Source organism: Anser anser (genome assembly GCF_964211835.1).
Source record: "Anser anser genome assembly, chromosome: 6".
Lineage (NCBI taxonomy): Eukaryota > Metazoa > Chordata > Aves > Anseriformes > Anatidae > Anser > Anser anser.
In genome coordinates this window covers 14413692-14435710 of record NC_139726.1, presented here as the reverse complement: position 1 = coordinate 14435710, position 22019 = coordinate 14413692, and the positions used below count along the sequence as shown (strand labels likewise).

At 44.4% G+C, this 22019-nt stretch overlaps 1 long non-coding RNA gene across 4 annotated transcripts in view; it reads left to right on the top strand.

Annotated features, from left to right (window-relative positions):
• The window catches only part of LOC310901299, a 41686-nt gene that overhangs the window by 5220 nt on the left and 14447 nt on the right, over positions 1-22019 (top strand). Inside the window, exons 2-5 of one of the 4 annotated variants that reach the window (XR_014585719.1) lie at positions 12488-12591; positions 13138-13309; positions 15300-15440; positions 16211-16305. This is a non-coding gene — a long non-coding RNA (uncharacterized lncRNA). The remainder of the gene's footprint in view (positions 1-12487; positions 12592-13137; positions 13310-15299; positions 15441-16210; positions 16306-22019) is intronic. The other 3 variants (XR_014585720.1, XR_014585721.1, XR_014585722.1) reach the window with 3 other exon arrangements.

Here is a 22019-nt window from a genome sequence, read left to right as displayed (position 1 = left end):
CTCTTGTGTCACCTTCACTGCTTCATTAGTATATGTTCTCATGGAATTTCATTTTAAACTTCCCTCAAAGAGTTTACCTGTCTGCTAGGGTTTTTGAGGAAGGAAAGGCCTTGTTTCATATCTGGTGAGTCCACCCCCCAGCCCTTCAGTAATCTATATTTAGGGTGAAAGTACTACTCCAAAACTGTGACTCAACCAACGGTACACTTATGCTTGTTATTCAAAAATACTCCTGCCTCATTTCCAAGATGGGATGTTCTCACACAACTCATCAGATTTTTTTTTTTTCCCCTTGGCTAAGCATAATTTAATTCATTGTTCACCTCAGCAAATGAAGGGCAGCAGAGCAGGGTAGAACACCAATTGCCTAAGGTACATTTCTGCTTATTAAGTTATTTAGCCTGTACGCTTTGTTCTCACTGCTTGGAGTATGCAAACTGTCTTCCTAAAAGGCCCCTGACCCAGTGGCTAGACCGAAGCACCTCCTGGCACGCTGCAGCCGCAATGCCACAAGTCCTGGCCTAGGAAGGATGTATTTTTGGACAGGAGTAGTGTTGTCTCTTGTGCCTTCAGCAAAGGAAGGGCACAGAAAACAAGCATTGCTCATTTTGCTACTTAAGCTCTGGGCAGATCGGCCTGTCTGTCTCTTCCTGTCCCTTGCCTCTCTGCATGCCCCTCATTGTGAAATGGCTCCTTCGCTGCTCTACCAGCAGATTGCTGTGTGGTCTCCCCCCGTCTCTCAGGTTCTTCCCAAGAGCCTGGGGTGGCAAGGAAGTGCTCTTTCCCCTTGTTCAGTGAGGGAATCAGAATCCCAAAGAGATTTAAGATTTATTTTTTTCTAAATTCCTTGGCACCTGGCTTACCTCCGTGTCGTTTGGTGCCTGGATACTACTGGGGATTTGGGGAGAAACACCTTACCCATGGGACAAAGGCTGTGGCAGAGCAGGCGTTTGTCCGCAGCCCCTTAAGCCCTAGCTAGTGCCCGCACTTCAGCTTAGGTCTTTCTGCCAGATTCAGCAACTCCTGACTTCCATGGCAATAAGTAACCAGTCTCGATTCCCTCAGCATTAAATACACAACAGCAGTTGGAGGCAAAAGGTATGGATGTCATAGATATGGCATAAGTAGAGGGGACTTCTTAAAGCCCAGTCCTGGATCAGGTTTTTAAGCATTTCCCACTGAGGAGGAACGAGATGAGTATGCAGGGCTGCCCTTGCATAACGTGGACTTTGCTGTGGCCGCACCTGGCATCGTGCGGGGACCTAGCAGAATTCTCCTACTGGAGAAGGATTACGTTGGATACATCTGAGTGCCCCCTGGCCGTGGTTGCAGCATCCCAGGGAACAGCTCCGTTGAGATTTCCTGGGAGCTCTGTAGGGGTAACAGTAACTTGGCATTAGGTTTAAACCCTGACTTTACTAACTAGTCTATGACATGTTCTATTTTTTATATCTTTTTAATGGGGTGCCTTTGAGACAGCTTAGGAGGATGTTATGTCTGGTGGGGGGGAATTTACTATTGACAAGGCTGGGTTTTCTCACTGCATGAGGGGCAGCCCTACTTGGTGAAAATACCCTAGTTCTTGTAAAAGAAGTCTTCCACCCTCTCTATACCCCCCCCCCCGCCCCTTTTCTCTTCTATTTGAATGGAGGGTATTTCCACTGAAAAATTCTTATGGAAATTCAGTCAAAAGATGAAAAGATGCAGAGTGCATGATTGTACTGTGTTTGATGTTCCCATGTACAGTAACCATGGGCATCACGTCAGTGGAAGTCAGTGAGACAACGCGGACCTGGTCAGGGAGCATGCCCCACCACTCAGAACAATGTACTCCGTGTATGTTCTCGAGCAAGGACTTCTTCTGCGGCATCATGTAGCAGGTGATGCCCAGTAACATTCCTCTTTGAGGGGCTGCCTGAGCACTCTGATGTTCTTACGCAGGTAGAAATGGTTCACAAATTAGTAAGATATTTTCCTCGGGTAACTGGATGAGCTATTGGATTGACTTTGCTTAAAAGCTGCAAAGTTAGTTGAGGTATATGCTGTCCTGCAGCAGGAAAGCTTGGATGTTTGTCAGCTTCCATAAGGGGTACTGGAGCAATACTTAGAGATGCTACCAAAGAGGAACTCCTGCTGCAGCAAATAGTGGGTGAAATTATCCAGGAGCATTTGCGTTCATAGCAATTCTGCCTTGAAATCTATCGATCTTTCTTTGTGTGCGCTCCTTTTCCACCTAATTTGGCACAGCTCTAGCGCCACTTGGTTGCTGATATTACAATGCAGGGGTTGATAAGCACTTGCCAGCATTCAGAAACTTTCCATTCCCACACTTTACCAGCCCTGGCTGTTCTTCAAACCTGTCACTTGAAGCTGTTTGAGCCATGCAAGAACAATGGCAAGGGAGGGAGAAAGTGTTACTACTGATCTCTATCTGAGAGCCTCCTTTGGTGCAATTACCGACTGGGAAGATAAAAAGTGTGGTGGACAGAGAGTGAATTTGGATGACGGTCATGCATGGAGGTTACTGCCCTGGAAGAGGAGCCATACAAATGCTGGCTGAGCACCAAGCAGCTATAGCGTATCACAGCACACAGCCTGGGCCCTCCACATGGGAAAAAGGAGCCAGGGAGAGCCCTGGGACAAAAGGCCAGGAGCTGTGACTGCACCAGTTCTCACTGTCACCAGGGATCTAGGGCTTGGAGGTGGGACTCCCTGCCCTGGGCAGCCAGGAGCAGCATTTCCCCTCACTGCATGGGTATGGCAGGAGCTGTGGGCACCTGGAGCATGGCTGGTGACACTTCTAGCCTGTTCCTCCCATGTCTTCAGAGGCTTTGCAAGCTTATGAACTGCCAAGAGGTAAAATCCACTTGCAGATGTTACGATGGGCCTCCTCTTCACTCTTAGCAGATCAGAGTAAGCCCTTCCTCCTCCCTGCTCTTGCAAATGTGGGAGCATCACACTGTCTTGGTTAGGGTGTGACCTGGGCAGACAGTCCCATGACTGGTGTGAATATTTACAACCAAGCTTTTGTGTTGTCAAACACTTACCATCGATGCAACACCACTAAACACTTCTAGGTAAGATCAGAGAAAACTTGCCAAAGAGGCTTTCTCTTTCATAGTATATATTTTTTTTTTATTCCATTTTCTTCTCCTTTCAGCTTTCATGCACTTGGTTTGCCCTACTCCCACTGTTGATCCTGCCCTGCTTGGCTCAGGATGAGGTGTCTGTGGGCTACCTGGCATGGGCTCTTGTACCAGGAGGAGTTTTGCTGCTGCGCTGACCTGGGACGTGTTCTTGCCCCATGTCCTCCTCCAGCCTGGGCCGTGGTGTGCTGCCTGCGCCGTGTGCCGGTGCATGTGCAGGGACTGCTCTAGGTTACAAATAAATGACTGGCTTTGACTTGGGAGGCTTTCCTGATTGGATTCTTCACCTAGCTGCAAAAATGGTTATATTGGCCCAGGACAGTGTGTTTGAGGTGGCTGGGGAAATAAATGCATATTCAATTACAACTGTAGCATCCTTGAATGAAAAACGTGTATCTTTGTCCGACTGAAGACAATACCAGAGAAGTCAGCAACAAAGTTGTGTTGCACTCTGAGGAGCTGGTGTATTTTTCCAGTGGAGTTAGAGGGGCCAGATCTCCACGTATCAGCCTTGACAGCATCTCCCTCAGCCTCTGGCAGTAACCCCTGTGATGGTTTAACTTCACCCCGCTCTTACTGCACTACAACAACAAGGCTGTTACTGCTCTCTCAGCCCCCCTGCGTCTTTCCTTATCGCTTAGGGTATCTCTAATACAGCTGGTGGTGAAGCTATTTTGTGAAAGGGGTAGATAAACTTCTAGTTCTTGAACCTCATCAAGAGGATCAGTTGGAGGCAGATTTTTTTTTTTTTTTTGAAGCAGAATCAGTTGCCTGAATGGATTATTAATGTGTAACTGAGGGAGTAGCAAACCACAACAGGAGGGCAAAAGATGCTGCAAAGAATAAGAGGAAGACTCTGTAAATGCTTGAAGCCAGCATGGCAGCTGAAAATTTCGTCTCCTGAAATGTTGGCCTCAGAAGTTTAAAACTGCACTGGTATATATGCCTGAGCCCTGTGTGCTATTACAAACGTGCAACGCGTGTGGAGATGGACAGACCAGTGTCTGGCTCTGCAGGTCTTGGAGGTCAGGGAACTGATCAAATTGTTCTGCTGCAGCTGATAACAAGAATAGAGAAAATCTATTATTCTTGCTACTTTATAAAGCATGTTGAGACCATTAACAGAAGTGTAGTGGATCCATTCAAAATGGTGCTTGTCATAGCTTAATGAGCCTCATAACGGCTATTATAGGCCATAGTGTAGTATCATTAGAGCTTGCTAGCATAGAAACTATCTGAAAACAAAGATCCAGGTATTTTTGCCATGACCGTGTATTCCTGAATGCTTTTTTTTCCCCTCTGACTTAACGAACAGCTGTGCCCTATGGCATTTCAGAAGTCACAATAATGAATTTCTCAGAACAAGTATGAGTGAAAAAGGACTATCCATCTCTGTGACTGATAAGACTTGTAAATAGAAACATCTTGTCTTCCCTCTGTGTCTTTAATTAAAGTGGGAACCTACCCTGTTCTTCAAATGTCAGAACAGAGAAACTAGGCTATGCAAATCTTTAACGCTGACTTTGCAGAAGACAGTAAGGTTGGATCTGAAGTTTTACCATGTCCTGAATGAGATTTTTTTTTTTTCTTCATAAAGAAGTCGAAGCTTGCTAAGCAGGCAGCATTTATCATTGCTCCGGTGCTATGGGATCTTGCTCCAAGAGGCATCTCTGTAAATTCAAGAAGCAGAGCACAGAGCTGCTGCACACACTGCCCCATGCCAGAACGTACGCAAGACCAAGCTGCATCCTCCTAGTCCCTTCTCATAGTCCCTTCTCGCCACAGGGGTGAAAAGCACCAGGCAACTGATAGCTCAGCATTACACAATGCAGCTGAGCACGGTGCTCCCAGCAGGAGTGGGGCTGGCTGGCTTCCTGCCCGCCCTCTGTTTCTGTTCTGAGGATTGCAGGACTGAGGTGCATCAAGCAGAAGAGCTGTGGGGTGGAGGTTGTCCTTTTGGCTTTCTCCTGTGCTGTTGTGCTGGCGCAGGTGTCTATGACCAAGGCAATAGACATCTGAAGAAACCATGACTGCCCTTGCTGTCTCCTGCTCCCTTCTTAACCCTGACTGTTTTTCTATAGTCAGTTTGTGTATGGGCGCTGGAAACTGCTTGAGGCTCTGAATTAAGTCCTCGTCTAGGGATGAAGCAGTTAACTAGTAAGGGCAACATTTAAAAAAAAAATAAATAAAAATACAAGCCCACAGAGAAGCAGAACAAAAGTCTATTGAGGGGCAGGCAGTAGCATGGATCCAGAGTGGCTTGTGGGCTTTCTGCTGCAAGTAGAGAGCAGTGCAAGGTGGTGCAGCCCCAGCTCCTCATTCTTGCACTTTGAGAAATACGAGCAGAGCTGTTACTTGCTATGTCCCATTATTCAATCACCCAGTGAAGCCCTCCCTGTTTTCATGCTTCCACTAAGTACAGCTCCTTAAAAGACAAACAAATGCATGCTCTCTTTTTCTCGTTTTCTTTTGAGAGGAAGCTGAAAAATGGCCAAAGCCCTCAGTGTCTCTCGATGACTTTGCGAGAGCCCTTGAAACGTCACACTGCGTAAAGGTTTAGGATTGCTCAAACCAGGAAACCTCAAACACAGAGCTGTCATTTTTATCTGCAACAACAGGCGTTGTGTCATTAGTTTTTAAGAATAAAGCTGCAAACTGCTTGACGTGGAATTTTTTTAACCAAAAACAATGCATTGAAGAATTCAAACGTGACATTTTAGTAAAGTTCATGGTGTACGTAGAATGGTCTTTTACCTGCAGTGACACACAAATGTTAGCACCGCTAATTTTGCATAACTTCTTCTGAGAGTCTTCTTCCATAAGGTTTGAATCAAAGCTGCCCTTTCAAGTTGAGTTATGACAGCATGAAGTTCTAGCAAGACAGCGTGACCGCAGGATACTCAGTGCGTGTGCTTGTTAATCATCACAGCATCACAGGTAGCCCTGCTGTGGCAAAACTGCTTTCACGTGGCATTTGGCAGTGTGCAGATATGAACTGGGAGATGAGGTGACCTGGCCAAAGTGAAGGAATTGGTGCATAGACCAAATCCTTTCACTGCAGTATTTTTGAAAGGTATTAACTAGAAGGAAAAAACAAATCAGTCCAGAGTGCCTGTCATTCTGCAAGGCAGCATGGACAGTCAGGTTTTTTTTTAATCCTGATTTCTGCATTCCCATTTGCTGCCTGTTTTGTGCAGCAAAATAGGAAGTCACCATCCTGCTGCTTCTGTCGGGAGCTATGGCTAATGTGTGGGAAGATAGACTCACTTTGCTTTGAACTTGGTGTACTGCAAACTTTCCTTTGGTTTTAGTCTTTCACGTACTGACCATTTCTGATGAAAGAATGAACTAGCTTGCTCTAGCCTACCCGTAGGTCTCTTTAAGCCCAAATGCTGATTGCAGGGGCAGGAGGCTCATCCTTGCAAATTCTAAACAAAAAAAAGAGAAGTGATGGGGGAACTGTAGATTTTCAGAAATGAAGGAAAAAACAGCTAATCACATTGGATTTGGGTAATTGCCTCTCACACCTGAAAGGTTTACCCTGATTTTCTTGCTGGCATAAGAGTATTACTTGCTGAACGTAATGAATATTTTCCTGGAGAAGTAGTCACCGTTCCTGGGGGTGTTCAAGGAAAGGTTGGACGTGGTGCTTAGGGACATGGTTTAGTGGGTGACATTGGTAGTAAGGGGATGGTTGGACCAGATGATCTTGGAGGTCTTTTCCAACCTTAATGATTCTGTGGTTCTGTGGAATGAGAATTGATTAGGAACCAGTTTTCACTAGGAGTGTGCTCTATCATCGAGCTCTTCAGTAAGGGGGGAAAAAAGTAGTTTGAGTTATTCCGTGATGTCAAACTCAAAGCTGAAATCAAGACAAGCCAATCCAATAACTACTGACTATGAAATTGATGAAAGGTACGTGCTGTGGAGTGCAATGCTTTTCACCATCGCATGCCTCGCGGCATTTATATATGCTGTGGCTACTGTTAGACCATGCATCTTAAAGCAAAATAGGTCATAAACTGATTTCTTTCATATGCCACTTGACCTAAAGCAACTGGATTCCCTGAAGGAAAGGGAAGGTTTGTAGGTAGAAGGTAGGGTAAAGGTAGACATGACAAGATTTGTTAGGTCGAGGCCACATCTTCTGTTAGACTGATTATCACATCTGGAAAAAGTAGGTTGACTTTCAGGCACAAAAGAACATCTTCAGGGATACTATCTTCTCGCTACAGATACTGCCTTGCCAGTGTCTTTAGACAATGCCAGCCACTGCTGTTTTCTCAAAGAGAGTAATCAGTTATCTTCAAGAGTTACCCAAAATACTTCTTGCATTTCCCTTAATTTGCAACTCATAAAAAAGGAAACAATATCAACTTTGGCTTGTGTCCAACAACGATCCTGATAAGATTTCTCAGGAACCTAAACCAAACAAGCTAAAAGTCATTTCATTGACGCAGCTCAGCGGTATATCAAGATGTCACTTATGACGTAGTTGTTTACTTACTTTGACCCAGTCCAAAGACATAAATAATTGTAATGGATTATTCATTGTGTTTTAAGAAAAAAACCACGTTCTAATCATACGTTTTAGGTTTCTTTCAGTATTCCACTCTTTGTTGTAAGGTCTGGAAATAATTAAACCTACTAGACTCCAAAAGAAATGCATATCCAAAGGAGAAATCTCAAGATGGACTTCAAGTGTCTTATATTACAGAGAGTGAAGGGTGAATAAATAACATTCTGAGATGAACTAACCTGGGGATCACTAGTTTGGGCCCTGGTTTTCTGTAGGTGATAGCTATTTGCAAGTGTCTGATGAGCACTGGATAGCTGCGTGTACAGCTACCGATACAAATAGTTTCTGGGAGCAATGTCTGTTCAGAGGAGCACTGTGTAAGCTCTCCCTGACTCTTCAATGGAGCTATGTTTTAGGTCATGGCAATTTGTTCCTCTTTCCAGATCTCTGACATATCCATTGGGAAGGCTTGGTGCCTTACATCAGCAGGCAGCATCTTCATCGTATAGTTCCCTTGTAGTGGTTCATGCTTCTTGCTCAGTGAAAAAACTGTGCTGAGGCCTGAACCAAACTTGCAGGTGGAAAGAGACCCTGCATGAAGAGGTATTATAACTTCAACATCATTTTTGTAGGTCTTTTTACATTAGAAGAAGTAGACCCAGGGTCTACATAGTGAATGTCCCCCAAACTGCAGCATTAGAAATTTAATCTAAATACACCTTTCTAAACCTCTCTGAAACCATGTGGGCAAGACTTCTAAGCCTGGGCATTTCCAGGATTTTCCATCCATCTGAACTTGGAAGAAAAACTCTAATTATCACATGGCTCCAAAAGTTCAGAACTGGAAACATTTGTACATCTCCAAGGCAGGAATTTAATTCTTGTGATGAACCAGGCTTTTAAGAATCCAGACAGGTTACTGCTTGATATCATAAGGCCCTAAAAAAAAAAAAAAAAAAAAAAGCTCAGGAGAAGGCATTTTTTCACTCATCTTCACTTCTGGCTGTATACCAGTGATATGCCTGTGTGGTTTCAGAGCTGTCAGAGTCAGGATGGTATTTCAGTGGTGGTTGAAACAACAACAACTGGATAATTTCTGGATAAATTATATAGTAAACAAGGTAGTGGTTTACATGCTCTGGGCAGTGACATTTTTTTTAGTAACTTTCAGTAATTTTTAATATATTTTCCATACACAAATTCCTTCCATTGCAACTGTTAACCTGATAAAAATCTGGGCTTAATATAAGTTGATCTTTCTATTTCACAACTTCTAGCTCTTAAGAAGAAGACATAGTGGTGACATGTAGAATGTACCGTTTCTTCTTGGCAGAGGTGGGCATTTTACTTCCCAAAAATCAAAACAAGATTTATAACAAAATAAACATTTTATTGAAATGAATGGGAGGCGGAGGCTGGCCAAGATGAGTAATATGCTTATAATAACCCTCAAGCTTCTTCTCTGGCTGACTAGATTCATCCAGAGGAAGCTTCTTCAGCTCCAGCATCAACACACAGAAGATTTTTTGCAATTACAGAAGTACCCCTTGCATTGAGTGTAAACACGGCAAAATGATAATAGTGGACGAGGGTATTGGTGGGAACAAGGCAACCTGGAACTTTATCTGGTTTCACAATATTGGAAAAGCTGTGCGTGTGGTTTTTTATTATTTCCCCAAGGCAGGAGGATTTGCTGGAGATGCCATGCTGATGTGTGCAATTTATATTTTTTTCTGATGGGGAGCAATGGGAAAGCCCCATTTCTTCCTCTTGGAGCTGTATCAGAAATAGCCCCTTTACTTTGTGCTACTGCAGTGAAAGCAGTGACAGCAGGAGGTGGAAGGACCTTGTGGATGGAGCAAGAGTTGGAGGTTGATAATTGCTTTGGGACCTGGTTGCAGGCTTTAGTTACTACATTTCTTTCTTATTCACTGGTTTTCTTTTTTCTTTACCCTCCTTCCCCCCCCCCCCCCCCCCCCCCCCCCCCATTTTATCCTCTCCCCACCTCATGTCAAATTTTCTTAGATTGCAAATGTCAAGGGCTGGTTAGAGATAGAAACTCCCATTAAAGTTTCAACTCTTAAGTGTTGAGGTTTTTAAGCATTAACGTGTTAGGGTTAATGCTTAAGCATTACTCTCTGGCAGTAATCCTCCTTGAAGACAAGCCTGAGCCTTGGCCTTTATGAGAAGATTTTTGGGACTACAGTGCTGTAGGGCAAGCAGCTGCATGCAGGGATCCAGTCTGGCCATGGGATGTGAGCAGGACTGGTGGTGAGCACGGTGTGTGGGACGGACAGACAGGTGACATGGGAGGCTGCCTGCATGCAAACTCGGGAACGAGCTGCTTGTATGTGAGCAGAGTGGGCTGTGGATGGAGATGATGCAGGATTTCTCCTAAGCCCCAGCTGAAAAATACTTCATCCCACCCTGCAGACCTGAGGGGACTGCTTGGTGCCACTTGCTGCTTAGCTTGCTGCCAGTGTAATCAAGAGCCTTGCAAGTTGTTAGGGCCACTTGACATCTTGATTAGTCTGTCCTGTCACAACCCCAGTTGTTGCAGAAATATGTGGAAAAACAGAATTGGGTCATGCCTTCATTTGCGATCTCACCTAGCTGTAGCTTCTGCTTTTGCGTCTTTGATGTTTGTCAGTCACTGTATTCAAGGACACGCATGCTTTGGCTTCTGAGCTGGAATCTCATCCCCTTCTACTTTGTGTGCAGGGGCCTCTCCTCTCTGCAGCAGCCTATAGGATTTTTGTGGTCTGAGTTGCTTGAAAAGATGTGCGAAAGGAGCCAACCAACCCATTGCAGAGAAGCGGAGCAGTGTTACCCTTGCCCACTCCCCTCTTTTGGGTGCTCAGTGACCACAGTATGGTTTCCACCGGCGACATCTCAGGGGACTGATCCTTTGTGGCTGACTGCAATGTCCTTGATGTTCATGTGGTTGATGGATGGGAGGTCTGCTGATCAGCAGCTTCCTCCCTGTGCTTCTGCAGAAATGTTACATTTCTGGAACGAAGTATGTTCTTTGCATGTCAAATGGCAATGGGGTGTTTTTGCAGCTCTCCTGGCAGCCCACAGGCTTGGCATATTGCACACAGAAGAGCTGCCAAGGGTACACACTTTAAAAAAAATTAAAAAAAAAAAAATCCCTCATAGGCAACTGACAGAGTTAGGTGCCAGATTAATCAGGACTCCCCATTGTCTCTCTGAGACAAATGCTCAGATTAAATCTATTGTTGTTGGGCTTGATGGGACAAAGTGTTACTGAGTTACATCATAGCTATAATGTGGAAACTGGAACACAGCACAATTTATGAAGGAATGTTCCCTGGTATTGTTTAGAAATATCACCACAGAAGAAGTTTGTGGGAATGATTATTTGAAATCTGCTGGCCTAACAGCGGCTTGAGCCCAGCTTCAGGATGCCTAGCTAGGCTCTGCTCCATGGCTTAAGTGAACTGTTTAACCTTTGTGCCTCTGCTTCACCCTTTGTTAGCAGTCATGTTAAAAATACTCGTCTGCCTTCCTGCAGGCATTTGTCAGTGTTTCTGACTGGCCCTGGCACACACACCAGTGCTAGTGTTGCAGACTTTCGCCATGTGCGCTGGACCTGCTGGTTCCTTATCCTTCTCTGTCTAACCCGGTCATCACGTTCTCATCGCTGTAGCGTCTCAGGGGTGATTTTGTAGTGGCTGGTGGCCTCCTCCGCCGATGAGAGGTCACCTCCTGCACTGCCGTGGGGCCTGGGGCTGCCGGGTGGGCTGGGAGCTGCTCCATCGGCCTGGCCCTGGCACGTGTCCATGGCTTCCTCAGCCTCCTCAGGGGTCCGTACCTGGGCCGAAATATATACAGCATTGTGTGTGAACAGGGGGCAGGGACACGCTGCAAGCCAGGGCCATGTAGCGAGCATTGTGTGAGGACGGCCCGGCCCTACATGACAGGAGAAAGCATGCAAAGCGCGGGTTGTGCAAGAGGCAGCAGTGATGAGGCCTCAAAGAAGCTACTGCGGGATTTGAAAAAGGTGGGAATCAGACTGTCTCGTCTAGCCACCTTATGCGACTCCTAATAAAAGACACATATATCCACGAGAGACACTGTCTGCATGGGATTGTATCCAGATTTTGCAGCTCAAGTCCATCTCCACCCAGGCTGAATCCTCCCTAATTTCTGGGAGTCCTTAGCTCACAGGGCTTGCAGATGTGGCAGAAGGCCGCGGATAACTTGAGCAATCTTATGGTTGCTGGTATTAAGCTGAACTCTGAAATTCAGAGAGAGAGCCAGCAGCCTCTTTCTCACTGACAGTTACGGGACCGTGCAGCAAAACAACAAAGTGCTTTGTATGTACTGAGCGCCATCTGACATTTGGTAACTGTAAACAAGGCATCAAGATGTCTCTTTTGCTTCAGTTGTGAAGGGGGAGAACTATTCATTCTCTAAATTTCTTCCTTTAATTTTATGGCAAGCTGAATTTTAAATTCTTATTGTCACGAGCAGCTACTTAAAATGATGACTTAGATTTGGATAACTTAAATCAATTACACGTGAGGTTTCATGAAGCAAATAAAAAATTTGCTACAGGTGCATTGACCTGTTGTGCTGTGTGTTACGTTTATGGCTGCTGCTAAAATCCAGTTGTGCAGCCTGAAAGCTCAGCTCTCATCTCTGTAAAAATGTACAGTTAGGGGACACTGATGGGACAAAAGGCACAGGAGATTTAGGGAAAAAATCAGCACCTGTAGGTATCTTAACTGTAGTTTGGGGTGGTATTTAACAGGTCAGGTTTATCATGGTAGCGAATCATAATCTCGTCTAATTTCAGAAATTGTTTGAGATACTCCAGGCTCTGAGGAAAATCTTGAGGAAATCTCTGAGGAAATTTTGATACCAAAAATGCTCATCCTTTGAAGGACTTCCGTGACCTGGGTGAGTCACCTGCTCAAGTGCCTTTCTTCATTCTTGTGCTGTTTGCGTGGAGGAAAGGGGCATGAACCTCAAAGGTGCGCTGGTTGCTGTATATGCTCAGGCTCTGTCTAATGTAGCTGGGCACTGCATTCGATTAAAGACAGTCATGTGGTGTTCCCCTCTTATGTATGCCTTTTTGTTTTGGGAAGCATACAGGTGCAAAGTACTTGGATGTATTGTAACTTGTTAACTTAAAGGCCTCAAAACCACCATTTCCTCATTTACAAGGCTTTATTCATGAAGAGAGTTATGATCAGGCACAACTTATTCTGGGATAAGAGACTCCAATTCAAAGATGCACAAATTATTTGCACAAAAGTAAATGTTTTCTAGTTATATGAAAGCCCTGACATTCCTGAGAAAAGATATTTTAAATTTTTTTAAAGGCTTTTCTACTCTAAAGGGCCAATGTAAACTTACAGGACTCCAGAACAGAAAAGAGGGTGGAGAAGGAAGTTTTCTTTATGATGCTGTGTCTTTTCTTATCTTCCTCTATGTTGGGGTCAGATGAGGCCAAGGAGCTGGGTGTGACCTGGGCTTTAGCAACATATATGAGCTGTCCTGAGTACGGTTCTCACTGGCACATCTGACACTGGCTTATTCGATTGTCTGACTGTTGGAAAGGAGATCCTTGACCTTCAATCTCATTATCCCTAAACAAAGGAGGAGAACGTGCAGGGTCAGTGGCTTTACCTGTACTGGATTGTACCACATCTTCCTTCCCTTCGTCTCTTCTTCTCTTGTCTTTGCCTTTATCTTTGTTTTTCTCTCCACTTTTTGTTTTGTTTTGGTTTTCCCTGATTTCAGGAGGCAGGGGGAATTCTAAGTTAAAGCAAATACAACCTGTGGCACCAGCAGGCAGCTTTTGAGTTGTAATCTCCTGGGTTGTGTTGTCATAACTTTGTCAGTGTTTTGGCCATAAACATGCCACGCTCACTTATGAGGCAAGGGCCATGCCATATGTTAATTTTGTCTGGCAGTGTGTGCTTAGAAAATAAAAGATTTCTCTGTCACATGTGTTTAGAAGAGAAGCTAATTAGAAAGGAATGTTAACATATGGCATTAACCAACAATTGCAACATAACAGTAAAGCTAAATTTGGTACTAGTGAAAGGGCATAAGCCAAGTACCTAGACCAGCAGACAAAAATCGTTGCTGTTACCAAAAATGGTTTGTTGATGATATTGAAACTAGTGAGAACAGTTCAGCTGACAGCTTGAAGATCAACATCAGAATTGGAAGTGCAAACAGATTCAAAAAAGTAGTGATAGAACTACTTCAGAAAGAGATGACTGCATGGATTAGTGGCCTCATCAATTGATGAAGTTAGCTTCAACTCCAGCTGGTGAAACTGTACCACTGTCTTCCACAAGCCGTGATAATTTATGCCCTCTGACAGCTTCATTTTGGGGGGTTTAGAGAAGGTCTTTGTTTAGATCTGAGAATGTGCTGTGCCATTCAGGTCTGCTAATCTGGTATGTAATCGGAGCTGCCAACCCTGCACACCAGGCATGGCTGAGGATGTAAATCTTCTACCGCAGAATGCTAAATCCATTAGTGTAATAAATTGTCTCTGTGCATGGAGTATAGTAAGCAACATTTAGGGTGCCAGTTCTGGTCTCGTGGGTTTATTGCAGCCACCAACAAAGACGGGGAAAATGTGTAGTGTTATGGGATGTATCCTCAGACAATTCAAGTGAGCTATGGTGAAGGAAACTGCTGAAAATACATGTAATGCTGTGAAGAGTGTATTCAAGACAATGTGAACAAGGACTGTGTGTTCTCATCCTGGGAGGACAAGAAATAAATACTGTAAAACTGCTTTAGGAACGGCAGCTCAACATAACACAAGGACACAACGAAGTAGCAAAATATTAGTTGGAAAGGTTCCAAGGATGGAAAACTTGTGACCAAGAAACCCCGCTTCTTCCAGAAAGCAATGAAATAGAAAAGGTCATGAAGACGTAGGAATGAGAGAAGGAAAGTCTATCAGCAGTGAAGCTGATCACAGGACCTGAGCACTGAAACAAAATATCGTAGCATTATATAGGCAAAACAGTGATCGGGTTTTGAGTTATTAGCATGAGAGTAACTAGTGATGTGCTTTTGTTGTCAATGGAAATTATGGAAGGAAAGTAGCTCAACAGGCAGAAGGAGCTAAGCCTTCCTGAGGGGAAAATAAGGGAGAGTAGCCTGACATGTGCAAAGGGAATAAGATGCCTTCTAATATTAGGGAAGACATTAGTGGTTGCTGGGAAGGATGAGAAATTAGCCTCATGCCTTCAGAAAGCAATACATGCCAATCCTTTGACTCAGGAATACAGACACTGCTTTTGGTGGATCACAGTATCTGCTTGGATGTGACAGTGTAATGCTGTTACCAAGCATGCTATTTTAACTCGGTGTTTTTCTGAAGATTCAGGCTTGTTAAATGTCCATAACTCCTAGTTTTTGAGATTTACTATAGTCTGCATTTCCTGGGAGATATTTATCAGACTTTCAGTGCCGAGAAGCAGTTTTTCCTAGAGGGAGAATTTAAGATATTTTAGATGTATTCAGATGATAACTTTAGCTAGCTGAGTGGGACTCGGGAGTCATTATGGGCAGAGTGATTGAAAGAAGCCCTCTGTATTCAGTAATGCAGCTCCACGTGGTTCTCTGTCTTCCAGGAAAAATGCCATTTCCATTGCCTGAGAAGCTGAAGTGCTTAAAATAGGTAGTGCCTCTGGAGCAACATGGGACCAAAAGTAGTTTGTGGGTTACTGCCAGACCCCATGCCTGACGGCGTTGTGTTCCAATGCCTTGTGGAGGTAAGATCTCAGCACACATCAGCCCACGACCATCAGATTTCCTTGAGAGGAAGACCTGGGTATGTTGGCTGGCAGGGAGCTATATATTAACCAGTAAAGAAAGATTAAACCTGGTGAATCAAACAGCACCAAAGGCTGGTCTCAGTCTCTGACTTACTGTTGTCCATGCTGTCTAATCTTCAGCACGCTCCCTGGCACTGCCCTTGAGTCACTCCTGGTGTCACCATCCCAGGCAAGGGCCACAGGGGCAGTCTGGAAGAGACCGTGCACCGAGGTCTGTTCCCAGGAGACAGCCTGCCCAGTCCCAGCACGTCAGGACAGAGGGCTTAGCTGCATGGGTACAAAGCCAGCAGAGCCACATGGACTGTTTTGTGATTCATCAGCCTTTGGTCCAGGACCCCAAATAAGTCTCACTACTTGTGTCTGTATGAAGGTTTTTGCCCATAGGATTAAGGAGATTCACCATGTCTGGACTCAGAGGTACATTTTCTAGGAGTACAGATCTAATCCCTGGTTGAAAACTGGTAGGAAACAATAAGCATATATATAATTGAACATAAATTCCTCACAATTTAATTCCTAATTTATGTTAGTAAAGATCAGTTTTCTCTTTTTCCCCATTGATATGCAGAAGGAGCCTAGCTGATCAGCTTATACTGATGACTTTCAAAGGCTGGAAATTAATTGAGTTCAGTCCTCCCTAGGTGTGTCCCTGTCTACTCTGGAAGCTGGAGAAATGCCCCTGCTCTTCTCCTGTCCTCTTTACACAGGTCCCTCTGTGTAAAGGCTGTGGGTGTCTCTGGCTGTGAGCTCATTGCACAGACGTGCAATGTGAAGTGGGAGCATTCCTGCAGCCTCCTTTCAGGTGGGCTTTTTGTTTAGCTTTTTGTTTAGCTTGATGTATCCTTTTCTTGGTATTTTTAAAAGTCTTCCTCTGGTCTCAGTTTCTGCTGTTCCAGGCATCTTTTATTTATTTATTTTTATTGCACAATGTGTCTAGAGGTTTTAATGGGACACCTTAACAGGGCTAAACAAGCATCAGTCAAACTCCAAATACTTTAAGGAGGCATTTCATTGTTTTAAAACTGTTTTTAAGTGACTGATTGGATTGCTAGCAGTGAAATGAAGTGGTTATTTGCCTAAAAAAAACACCTTAAAGTCTTTACCACACATCAGAGTTACAGCCTAAGGCACTGGTATCCCACCATCTCCAGCAAAAATACACCTGTTGTGCACAATCATCACTTTGCCTGTGTTATCTCCAGCCTAAGGCCATGAGAATATAAATATAGATGAATTTCTCATTAACTTTAAGGGACTGCACGTGCTTCACTATACTAACAACACCTTTTCTTATTCCACTGGTGCAAGGCCTTTGCCCATGCTGCAAACCTGATGCGTGTCCTCCACATCACTGCTCAGCTAAGGCCAATAAAAATATCTGGGGACTTTCTCCTTAAGTTCTAATTCTCAAACAACCTGTGTGGACTCTTCCACCAGTATTCTTCCATAATGTGTTATTGAGCATCTTGTTAGTGATTTCAACAAAATCCTGCCTGTTACTGTGACCTCCATCTTGAATTGTTGGGAATATGCTACCTGACCCAACTGTGTTTTAATTACTGTTGAATTCTCCGCAGTATCTCTGGCAATTGCAGTCACTGTTTGTTCTGAGATCAGACTTTTTTTTTTTTCTTGATATAACTGTTACATGGTCTTTGCTCTCCTATATTTTTGTCAAACCCTGTACAGAAAAGTTCTTCAGTCCCTCGCTCTACCCCACATTTGACTTCAATTTGCAGAGCACATAATCTCTACAGTTCTGAACTAGGGGCAGTACTTGACAATATACACCAATAGCGGATTGTATTGTACATGAGGATGAAATGTTTTTAACCCCTAAGCCAAAGCTGCTTTCTTTATTTCAGCACAGTGACGCTGTTTTTGTTAGCGTGGGTACACAAATCACTTGTCTCTGTTTTTGCTGCTGCTCCAAGTGGACTGAACTGGTGTCTCATTTTTGTGCGTCTGGGAACATCCTGGTTGTGCGCTCCTGCGTTCTACTGCAGGATTGGTGCTTGGTCAACTCCGACTCTTTCAGATTTGTCTCCTCAGTTTACCAGACGCTTACAAAATAGATTTCGGTTTCCTATTCTGGACACACAATCTCCCTACATCATTTATCACATTCAGGACTCCCTGTATTCCTCCTTACCTGTTACAGTGGGCATGCTGAAGACAGCATTATCCTGCTTGCAGCCAAACTGCCTAATCCCATGCTTACTTCCCTCTCCTTGGGGTTTACCTTGGAATTATCATGCTGTTCTTCTTTTTGCTAGTTTTGCTTTGTCCATTGGTATTCTTTTCAAAACTTCCCGTATCCTCCAAACACTTTGATGGCTTTTCCTTAAATCAAATTAGAATCAAAAGAAACTCCCTATCAAACATTACCTAATGGCTTCTGGTAAAGCACACCAAGTGCCGAGCACGAGCCAAGCAGCAGCCTGCGGCAGGTGTGGGCACACCTCAGTGAGCTGTGCCCACGCTCAGCCCCAGCTGCGAAGCAGAGGCTGGGAAACATCTGAGATGGCTGCAGAAATGTCAGGGCAGATCCTGGAGCAGTGCTTCTGCTGAACAGAAGATGCCTTTGTACTGTATGCCTCCCCTGTGCCCCAGGGCTTGGGAAGAGAAAACACTTAAAGGTTCCTGATACCTGGAGGTGTCACTGGCTCCTTTGTTTCTTGCATGCCTTTTTTCCCTTAACCTGTGTGCGTGTATGGTTTGAGGGCAGAGCAAATGATATTTTTAGTAGCTAGCCACAGCCACGATGACTGGAGTGCTCTCTGTTTGCTCAGTAATAGCATTATCCATTAATCTCCTCTGCCTATGGTTATCAAATTTACTTGGGCCAGAAGATGGTTATTGCCTCATAAACAGAAGCATTAGCCAGTAAAACCTCTGAGATGTGATGGTTTATGGTAAGGATTAACACGCAGGTACAGAGTGTGTCCCCATGCTGCGGTGCCTTTTGCACAGCAGAACTGTCCCAGAGTGACCGCCTGGTCGCCGGCCAGCATTGCAGGGACTGCTCTTTGTTAATATTCCTCTCTTCCCTCTTAAATCCTTGTCATGGACCAAAGTTTCCTCCCCTGTGAACTTATAAGTTGTTTTAGTGATGTTTCTTTCCCCACGCTGCTGCTCTTGCGTCATTTGCAGGTGTTCAAAGGAGTAAGTGCAGCCTCAGAATCCCACAGTTTTGTGCCAAGAGGAAGTGGAAATGTGTTTGTAGTTTTATTGATTTCAGCGAAATCTTGTGGAGGGAAAAAAGAAGAATACTTCCCCCTAATCGCTTTGGTTACCTTCTTTGGTCTTCTTAAATTAAAGAATGAGCACATCATCTTTATGCACCCACTAAATACCCCAAACCCATTAGCAATATTTGGAAGAAGCATTCATGTCATTCCTATATGTCATTATTGCATTTCTGCTTCCCGTTGTTAGAGTGGATCCAGTCCTGTCTTCCAGCTCCTGTTAGTCCCCTCTGCAGTGAGGAGTGGTGTCTTCCCTCCATCACCTCTACTTCAGCTGGCAAAGGAAGAAGCAGCACAACTGGAAGAGATGGTGTGCCACCCCGTGCTGTAGGGCTGGTCTGTCTCTCCCCGTGCTTGCTCAGACAGCTCCCGTGTCACCACGGTTTGCATCTGCTGGCAGCAGGCAGGGAAGTGTGGAGCCCGTAATTTATGGTGCCTTATTATCTTTGCTGCGGGTGGGAGGATTGCAGGGAGCTGGAAGGGCCACAGGGAGCAGGAGGGGAGGATTTGGCAAGGACCGGGTGATGTTAACCTATCTGCACGCAATTCGACTGCACCTTTATAAATAAGGTGCCAGTGTGTGGTATAGGAAATACTTGGGGTATGGAGAACTCAACAGAGCATCGGGACTGGGAGCTGCACAGAGGTCTGTGGTGAACACACCTTGATGCAATCTTTCCTTGGTTGAAGAAGGAGGGAAGGCAGGCATTTAGTGTTACCTTAGTGGCAAAGAAATCTCTTACATTTTTCTCAACTCTTCAATTAATTTGTGACTGGCTAAAATTCAGAGATGTTTTGCAGGAATCTTTGATTTGAGACATCAGTTTAGTTTCCTCCACTGGAGTGAAGCTTCTCTGACAGTGTTTGCCACTTGGCATTAGTGTGCTGAGTGGTTTAAATCAGTAACAGTGAAGAGGGACATGGAAACGTGACTGGTCTTACCTGGTCTGAACTGTTTGTCTAGACTTGAGCGTCAAGTTGTTGCTGAAAGGGATGTTCTCAGATGCTGTACTACTAAGAAAATATTTTGGATCCTCTTTCTGTAGTCAGCTGCTAAAATTAGTTGTTCTTTGCAATACTTCCCCTAGCCTGTCCAACCTTTGCCGTCAATCTAGCGAAACCTGACACTAAGAGAACCAGCACTTACTGGATTTTCATCATGAATTTGCTAGTCATTTGTTTCCTATTATTTTGCTTAGCCTTGACCTTGTGATCCTTCCTTCAGAAGAGCTGGCTCTCGCTCACATGCTAGGAAAAAATCTGTCATGCTATACAATCTACCAGTCAAAGTAAACGTATGGGTTTATTGTTCGTCACCTTGGTTATTGTAATCAAGTTACATGGCAGTAAATAGAAAGCCTGCAAGGACTGGCAGGATGGATTGGCTAAGACATATGTAGCAGCGAGGTCAGAAGGTCAGTGGATAGAGGGAGAACTGTCAAAAGTCAAGCCGAGCTGGATTTTGCAAACAAAAGCAAAATAAATAGTGGAAGAAGGTACTTTGGCCACACAAGAGGAGAACGATGAAACTCTTAGCAAGTGAACATGGACTTCATTTTCTGGTTTCGTAAATGACACTGCCTTGCTTAATGTGCTTCGCTTTACTTACATGCTGAAATAAGTGTGGATACAACACTGCTTCTAGAAGTATTGTAGGTATGAAGGCACTAATAACACAAAAGGAGGCATTTCCTCTGTGCAGTGAAAGATCAGAATAGGAGACCTCATATGAGCTTCATGTTATAGGACAGAGATTTCCAATCTTGTTTATAAATAATTTATAGATGAACTTCCAGCGGTATCCTCTGTAGCTCTGGTTGACATCTCTGGTGACTTCTAATCAAGGAAAATGAACTAAAAGCAGCCCAGAAGCAGAGAAGCACACCCAGAACAACTAGAACAACAGAAGGGCTGTTTTGCACAGGCAAGTGTAGGAACTTGGCTTGTTTGTACACTATTGCTGTATTAAGCTAAGTAAATTGGCAAAGGATGGGAGCGGACATGAATGTCTGTCCCTTTAGTTTCATTTCAAGCAGTTTGCAGAAATAGTGGGTGGCTGGAGTGTTTGACCTGGCAGGTCCTAGTTTCTAAACTTAATTAGTGATATTTTATATACATACATGCGTGCATATAATATTTCCCTTTGGAAAAAGTCCTGGTAACACCAGTGTGATTTCTGCCTGGCTTTGGACTGGCCTGCAGAGTTTAGGGTTTGCTGGAAGCCTTTAGGCATGATGTTTTGTCATGTCACGGTGGCTGTGTGTATGTACTCCCTGCCCACTGCGTGGTGCTGCGATCCCTGCCAGGTGGTGACAGCGGGCACTGGTGTGACCATCTGAACCAGTGCTCTGTTGGCTACTTCTGCATTTCTCTCGTCTTCTCTGGTGTGTCAGCTGAAATGGTCTAAACCGGCAAGTGATTGAGGACTTTGAGCGCCCAGCTTGAGGTATGCTGTCAGGCACCATCATTCTTCTCCTACCAGTATTTCAAGGCAGTGACATGCCAGTAAAAATAAAATGGCGTACATGCCTATTACAAAGAAAATGCCCTGATGGGATGATTACAGTGATTTCATACCTATAAATCTCCGTGTCAGCTGTGGAAAAGTGCCCATGGTTTTGCAGTAGGAGGGGTGACATGCGGTGTGTGTAACAGGAGGGGAAGCTGCGTGGCCGTGCTGCCTGAACCCCGCATACCTGTCCCACTCCGGTGAGCTTGCTTCCGCCTCTGGCTTTGAGGGAGGTAGCTGCAGCTGAGGTTAGCCGAGGACACGTTTACAACTGCTCGTGCTTTTATATATGGGTTTTCTGAGATGCAGTTTATATGTGTGAAAGTGTAGCAGCCCAAACTGATGGCAATCAAAGTTATTGGCAAGTAGTATCTACTTATTGTCACTGCTGGGAGTAGTGTGCAATTAAAAGGATTTCCATAGCCACCCAGAGTGGTGTTTCAAGGATCATTTCCCTTTAGCTTTCCTTGCAAGAGACTGATTGCTGATAGAAAGGACATAATTTTCAACCTGTTTGAACTGGTTGCATCCAGTTTTCCATAAAACCTATTACTGTTTTGAAACCAAGGAATGCTCTTTAGAAAAGATAGTGAGACGGGAACGGCATACACTCAGACCAACCTGGCTGAGGAAATACTGAATGTTTGTGCATAATGAACATAATGCATACACCTGTGTGCACACATATACATGCTGCTTTCATTTATATAGCTCTCTGTGAAATAACACTGGCTCTATTTCTCAAGAGTCAAAGATTTA